Source organism: Coffea eugenioides, unplaced genomic scaffold (assembly GCF_003713205.1).
Source record: "Coffea eugenioides isolate CCC68of unplaced genomic scaffold, Ceug_1.0 ScVebR1_2949;HRSCAF=4075, whole genome shotgun sequence".
Lineage (NCBI taxonomy): Eukaryota > Viridiplantae > Streptophyta > Magnoliopsida > Gentianales > Rubiaceae > Coffea > Coffea eugenioides.
Window position 1 is genome coordinate 1 of NW_020863481.1, and position 8,363 is coordinate 8,363.

The window sequence follows — 8,363 nt, forward strand, 5'->3', positions numbered from 1 at the left end:
GGTGTGGGGGGTTTGTTTGGGTGCTAATATTTTCAATTTTTGATTTTTAGGTGTTTTTCCTTTGTTTTTAGTTTGATATTTATCTCTTTTTCGTTTATTTTCTTTTCTTTTTTTCCTAGTGGTCAGTTCTTATTTGAATACCAGGTTTGATGTTGGATTTTTGTCTCTAATTCTGATATTGCCGAGTTTTAGTAATAAAAAGATATCAAGTTAATGGGATTGAGTTCAGGAACGTCTCTCTGGTGAATATCAGTAATTGTTTGACTTTTCTAATTTTTGGTTAACTTTTCTAGACATAGGGAATGATTGTTGGCATTTTTCATGTGAATTGGTCCAGTTATTAATTTTAGTTCTCCATGTTTGGAAATTTAAGGCTGGCGGCTGTTATTTTTTGTGCTATTTTTAGTTATTGTGCTATATGATTGTAAATAAAAGTTGACTGTACTCCGCTAGTGATTACTATTGAGTAACCGGGGATCTTCACCTAAAGTGTCGATTCTCGCGTCAAAAGGTAGTAGTTACTATAAGTGCGTGGTCCCGTAGCGATTGGAGCTGAGTAACTGGGCTCCTTCATCTGTCAAATGTTGGAGTTCGCGTCAAAAGGCTCTAATGGCTATAGATTAAGTCTTTTGTTACTCAAAAAGAAAAAAGAAAAAAAATGAAAAATGAAAAAACAAAAAGGAAAAAAAAAAGTGAAGTAAAGATTGTGTTAGTATGTGAATAAGTCAGCTTGCCGGTTTGTGATCTTAATGTCGAGATTTTGGTTAATAGCTGGACCATTTGCTGATAGATGTGAACAACCATTCCTTTGTCTTAGATTAGTTTGCTTTAAATTGGAGGAGTTGGTAGTTTAGATGCTAACCGGGGTGATTTTTCTTGGATCTTGACCTGTGTCGCTTGATATATGATTTTCTTGGTGTCTTGGCAATACGGTAGTTGGAGCAATAGCCATTGTCAAATTTTGGTGTTCAATTGCTGTTCTCATGCTTGAGGGCAAGCATGGTTCAGGTGTGGGGGGAATTGATAGGGTGCTAATTGTTAGTAAGTTTATTGTTAATTTCCCCCTTTGTCCTTCCCAAATATTGTTTAAATTGTTAATATATATTTATATTTGGTATTTGGACCTATCTACAGGGAAGTTGTACTGAAATATACTAAAAAGGAGGACCTATTGAGGAAAATTGCTCCACACGTGGGAGACTCCAAAGAGCTTCACAAACCCGGGCCCACAAGGTGCCACAGACGGATTGCATCTCTTTTGCTCATTAGAAGTTTTCCTATGAAGAGGAAACTAAAATCAAGGACTTCGCAGAGCTCCAATTCTTTGGCCTTTGGACTCTCAATTCGGTGGGGACCACTAGATAGATAGCATTGAGTCATTTCTTTTGGCTTTAAGGAAACAAACGTACAGAGGAGAAGAAAGGCATTAGTCTTTGTGGCTTGTTCCTTATTCGTGGGGACCACGAGACAAGAAGTAGTTTTTGTTTTAGAATAGGAGAGCTTCGTTTTGTTTTTGCTTCTAGCTAGTTCCTTCGTATTCATTACTTTATATATAGCTTTGCCGTTTTCTTCTAGGGGGATGACGGAAACATAGCTTTGTTTTAGAATAATTACTTCTGCAATTTTGCATGGGATTTCCTCCATGAAGATGAACTAATTCATTTTTTCTAGTCGAAGGTCAATTTGAGGACTCGGTTCCGAACATCTGTGAGATCTAATTATTTTATTTATTTCTTTTATTTATTGGTATTTGTACGTTTCCTGATTTAATTGTTTATGATTGTTTTGTTATTTGAATGTCAAGGGCCCGATATTCGAATTAACCTAATAATCTACTGTCATATTAATTGATTGAATCCGTAATTATTCTATCGATTAATACCAGTGGCGACTAGCGTGATTGGTTTCATGTTAGGAAAACATATGATCTAACTTAAACAAACCCTCGTAGCGTGTTTGTTGGTTAGGGTTGGGCTTTTCTAATTATTAATGCAGTCAAGTAATTAAATCTTATGGTCGTATCTAAGGTTATTTCTTGGTTAGAGAAATAGTTAACGGTCGTACCTTAACTATCGAGAAATTAAGGAAAGGCTGGTTGTTCATCGCGTGTATGACAACTATAACCAATCTATTAATAAGTAGTTGAATTATCTTTGCGTCGATGATCAGTTGCATGGACCGTGTCTGAAAAGTTGTACCTTTGGCTAGAGTCATATTGGTTATTGATTAATTTCTATTTATTTCTATTAGTTGTTTTATTAGTTAGTTAATTAGTTATTTTATATTCTCCAAAAACCCCCCATACTTCGGACTCTAAAAGAAATAAATTATCCCCAGTCCCTGTGGATTCGACCCTACTTATCACTATCTACAGAAATTATATTTTATTTAAGCAGGTATTTATTATTGCACAGGTTCGGCACCTGTCAATCATTGTCACCATAATTCTTATGGGACAAATATCATCACCATAATTCTTTGATCCCAAATGTTTAACATCCATTTCTTCTTCAGGAAGAAAAGCTAATTAAATCAATCATCATACACCTTCAGGGTGTTTAAAGAAATTGGCCATATGAAGATGATATTATAATTTTGATTCGTAAAATGTATTTCGGGACATTTATCTTCAGAATTCTTATTTTTTTGTCCTTATCATTATTATCCCACTTTAAGTAGTAACTTTTTCTCTTGTCATGGTAAAATATATATTTACCAAAATCATAGTCATGGAAACAACCATAACTAATAAATTGAAATTTAGTCGCATTCACTTCTGGGAATGGACTAGAATTAGCATGCAATAAGTACAAAATACTTCTCAAAATTTATCTCAATATTACTACTACAAGAGTATATTTGAGAAATATGTAGAGAATATTATTTTCAACTAAGAAATAATTCTAAACATAGCAGAATTGTGTACTTGCACCCATAAGTAAATTTATCATACCAAGTTTTGAAATAATGACCATCTTCTGGTGGTCAAATCTTTTCGTTAAAGAACGACCATCTTTAGGTGGTCGAATCTTTTTCTTTAAATTTTTCAAAGGACAAGTAGATCCTCAAATATAATTGATTTTCTATAATAGCATCTCTAAAACTCTATGCATCAGAATATAAGTATTTATAACAAATAATAATTCTAAAGATAAATAAGTAGAATTAAAAGATGAAATATTACCTCAAAGATGTCAAAGAGTATATGTTCTTGTTTAGTAGTTGCTCAGTAGTAGACACTTGTATTTTGCGATAATTCAAATATTAACCATAAGAAATTGAAATAAGTTTGTGGATCAGAAATTTACCTCAGAAGTTACTTGAAGAAATGCAGGCAAAATTTTGGCAAAATCTCCTGTTTCACTTTTGTTCGAGATAGAGCCTCTGTTTTCACCTTTTGCTCAAAAGTAGAGACTCGTGCTGATAACGTGCTATAAAACTAATAAAATAAACTACTATAATATCAAGTGAAATATTGGAGAAAGAAGTAGAGAAATGAAGAGTGATATTCTTATATTCCAATAAGATATAAAAGTCATCCCAAAGGGTGTCAATGTACCTCTATATATAGGTACTACAAGATTAAAGGAACATCAATCTTATTAAACACCCACTATTACAAAAATATGAAGAAACTTATGAAACGGTTTCTCCACTACATGAGTAGATTTATGGATTGTAACTTCTATACATAATATAGCCATAAATCATGAATTAATTCTCTTGGGAATACAAAGGGACATCCACACTTTAAATTGTTTCATAAGAAATCCTTCTTTCAAAACTTAGAAAGAAGAATCCAACTGAAATTTGCAATAGATTTTCTGTCTCACTCCCTATTCCTCTCTCTGTCTTAATTTTTATTATATTGTTATTCTCTTCCATAAACATCATATTTTAATTTTTTAATATTTTTTACTATTAAATAACTACTAACACAGGAAAAAATATATACAATAGTCTCAAAAGAAGAAATATGTAATAGAAAATAAAAAATACAACAAAAAATTCATAAAACATATTTTTTGTGTAATTTGATTTTTTAAATTTGTTAAATTTTGTGTGTTATTCAATTAATTGTTATTGGATCTTTACGAAAAAAAGAATTATAATATGATGTTTATGAAGAAATATTAATATAATAAAAAAGTAATAGTAAGTAGAACAGGGAGTGGAACAGAAGATCTGTTGCGACAAAAATTGCAGAATATAGTTAAGTTTGAGTGGAGTGCATCAGTGGTCATGCGACCGTTTCAAGCTTTCTTTACTGTGTTTAAAGAAAACATGAATAGTGTTTAATATGTAGTATTAAATATATTTGTAAATTGAAGAAATTATAAAACAATTAAACAGGATGAAAAAGGATAAGTAGAAAAAGAAGTAGAAGTTCAACATATTCCCTCACAAGCTTATTCCCTCAATTCTCTGCCTTCTTTATTTTTTTAAAAAATAAAAGTAGATGGGAAAACACCTTTTCTGATGTACTGTATGCACAAGGATAAGTTACAAATTACAATAACAAATAAGAAAAATAAAAAAGATACGACTTTCTTTACGTCATACAATTAAGATGGTGGGATGTACATTGCTTAGTTATGCACTTGTAGAATGATGTTGGTATAAGAATTTTAACACCCAGAAAACTAATTAAACATGAATGTTCTAATTAACAATAGAAAAGGTTATTTTCTCAACCTAGATGAATTCACCTTCAACTATATTTCGAGCTCGACTCTGAGTCGCGCCTATTCTTTTTTCTATTTTACATGTTATAATATGGTAAGTGCAAGTCTTTGTATACAAAATACCAGATAAAATGCGGGCTGATTATGGATTCAGGCCAATTTCAAATTGTTTTTATCACATCAAACGTATAACCCTTCCGATTAAAATAGGAAACGCTAATACTCAGCTAACTGGAACTTCAATGTGCCTATGTAGGAGGTCTTCGTTTTCTTGCAATAGTTATCATCGTAAAATCCTTGGCATCTCCAAACATTCAATAAAGAAAGAAGTAAATTCAAAGAACAATTAAAAATGAATTTTATGGTTCAAGAAAGAAATTCATAGAACAATCGTTACTGGGTGTCTAGAATTTCAAGATAATATACTAACTATTGCAAAGAAACAAATCAAATGAATTCAATGGGTGTCTAGAATTTGCAAATAAATTCAATGGATGTCTAGAATTGCTGGTGAAATTCACGTGATTGTAAGTAATGGAAAGTAAGGTTCGCCGGAAAAACTTCCACTCTTCTCATGAGGATTAAGACCGAGAGCAGCAATGGAAAGTAAGGTTCCCTTTCTTTCTTTCTTTCTTTTTTTTTTTCTCTTGCTCTTTTTAATTTCATAGTTGTTTTATTAATCACCATATCTTGATTTCCATTGATTGTGTTCTTAATAATCTTGCACTTTTTAGTTAGTTTGTTGGATTTTTAGTGGAAACTGAATGCTCTGACATATAAAAACTTGATAAATATCTGTATTAGTACAGAAAAAATATGTATTTTAATTTCTTTTTTCTGCATAACTTGTACTAATTTATGTGGGTTCTGTGCTGAGGATGAATACAAGTTTCAATTGGTTTAGTTATACGTGCTTGGGCAAGAGCCATATTGATAATTCGCCGTATTAATACACTAAAACCTTTTTTTTATGTGGGTTCTAAATAAGGGATTATGCAAGCTGAAGTAAATGGTATCAATGTAGGCCATGAGAGTCAAATAGTGAGTGTTTTTATGTATCATAAATGACTAAAGTTAAAAGTTTAGTCTTTTGTAAGACTCTTGGAGGGGTTTTAAAAAAAAAAAAAAAAAAAAGAGCTTGAGCATATTATGTGATTGTAATTACTGGTATTAATACAACTAGAATGGAATATTTTTTCCACATCATGTTCCTCTTCTCTGAAGAAGAACGGGGGAAATAGAGTTGTTCTAGCTATCAAATTAAATCATCATTGATGACATTCCCAGTTTTCAAGCTGATGCGAGAGAGATTACCCTTCACTTGGATGAGACTGAAGGATCTCTGTTTGTCAGGAAGAGTAGTGGAAGCTGTTCGGATGTTATGCCATGCACGGGTTCAAGTAGAATTGGAAACTTATTCTCGTCTTTTGCAAGACTTTATGGGAAAAAATATCCATTGGCAAATGATAATCACTGGATGTGTTCCCAATGAATATCTAAATGATAAATTGTTGATTTTATATGCAAAGGCGGGAGATTTTAATCTAGCCCGTATTCTTTTTGAGAAGGTACAAATGAAAAGCTCGGTCTCATGGAATTCGATGATTGCAGGCTATGTGCAGAAAGGGTTGGAAGAGGTGGGCTTGAGCATGTTCCATAAGATGAGAAAAAATGGTTTGATACCAGACCACTATACCTTTGCATCAGTCTTTAGGGTTTGTGCTGCTTTAGCAATCCTAGAACAGGGCAGGCAAGCCCATGCTCTGTGGATCAAGTGTCACATTAGTGGAAACCTTGTATGTTGTCTTGTCAAATGCTTCTGCTTCTATTTCGCTGTAGGATAATGTGGCCGAGATTAGTAGTGTGATGAATGAATCTGGTATGAAGAAGGAGCCTGGTCATAGCATGATCGAAATTCAAAGGGAGGCTTACTTTTTATTTATGAAGCATAATACTGATGAGTAAACTGGGGAGTTATATCGATTGATTGAAGATCTGACTTGTGTTCTAAAAGATATAGGATATCTTACTGATATAAGTAATTAGATTCACGTGATTAAAGTTTGAGGAACACAATAGCCTATGTGGCAGCTAATGCTATAGGTTGAATGCTGCTTTTGAGGAGGGGAGACCTTCTGAAAGCTTTAAACTCTTAGCCTGTACTTCATCCTCAGTGTCTTGTATGCTATTCTCTTATAATTAGAGAAGGAGATAAACATTGTTATGGTCATTATATTTCCTCTAATGGTTAGGTAAGGCCTATACGTCAAATCTGTACGAAAGATTCAGAGGGATCTTTGCCATTGAATTATATTGAGCACCTTTTGGAAATTGGGTAAATAATCAGATCATATTGAGATGATGCTGGAAATCGTTCAGGAGTCAAGCTTCACAGTGAATGTCGGAACTTTTTTTGAATGTATTGGAATTAGTACAGACTGGCACTTGGTAAGTCATATCCATTGAACGGCCATTTCTCCCACTTGAGTTCTTTATGTCTTTTGATGCTCTGAGGGCTAAGGGCTTCTTAGCAAACTAGACAATTTGATCTTGTTGCAACTTTTAGTTACCATTTCTGCATTCAATTATTGCATCAATGAAGCATTCAATTATTACGTCAATGTAAAGTTCATAACTCAAGTTCACTCTTTTTTGGTGTCTAGCATTCTAAAGTTCTAGATTCCTTCCAGAATATACCATTGGGGGTTTGTAAAACAGATTCTTTATTGCCCGAATTCCTGATTTATATTCAATTTATAGGGAATGCTTAATCAAGGCTTGGTAGGTGTTCTGAAACTGTTACCTGATTCGCTTGTGGAACAATATGAAGGGGAAATCGACATGTTCCATTGATCTCTTGAAAAGATGAAAAAGAAAATTCCATACCCTCTGTTTGATTATTGTCCATGTAAGAGAATATTGAAATGCACATGATGGAAATTGGACCAAGCTTCAACCGATTGTTGCGGTTATAAGATCAAGTAAAGACACTAGATATGCATTGGATTGAATGGTTACACATGATGGAGAAAAATTGCCATGCTGGCCGTTGGCGAATCTTTCATCATTCAGACAAAAGCTTGGTACTGAGGCATATGAGAAGGTATGCTCTGTTGAAATTGACCTTGTACTTGAGAAATAGTGCTGCGTCTTGGTCTGGCATATGAGAAGGCATGCATATGATATTTGGTTTGCCATGTACTATCTTGCAAGAATGCTAAATGACGACATATTTCAGAAGGAACATATAACTTAAAATAATTTTTCATCTGACCATTATGACAGTCCTATTTTATAGTACCCCATCATCTTTAGTAATTACTATGGCCATGATCACAGCTAGAAGTTATTGATATAGACGAAGCACTATTTTTTGAAGAACTTTATGGTTTTTGCTGTGAAGCTTCTGACTGTAATAGTTGCTGGGTTGGATGGCGAGTATCCATCTAGTCATCCCAAATAGTTTTGGTGGATGCTTTCTTTTCTTATGGCATGAGTTTGTCCGCTTCTCGTTGAACAGTAGATATTTGTTATGCATTATTTAAACCTCTTGAAGTTCAGTTTTGTGATGCTTGGAAGTTTCATCCCTTGCTGACCTCCTTCTTTTGTTCTTTGGGAGAAGTTTTGGATCTGTGCTTGAAGTTAAATGCTGAGCTCTGCGGTAATTGAGAAAGACAG

The 8,363-nt window shown here is 33.4% G+C and overlaps 1 pseudogene; it reads left to right on the forward strand.

Moving 5' to 3' along the window:
- The first annotated feature begins 5,231 nt into the window (after positions 1–5,231).
- Positions 5,232–7,538, forward strand: LOC113757315 (annotated as a pseudogene).
- Positions 7,539–8,363: the final 825 nt, after the last annotated feature.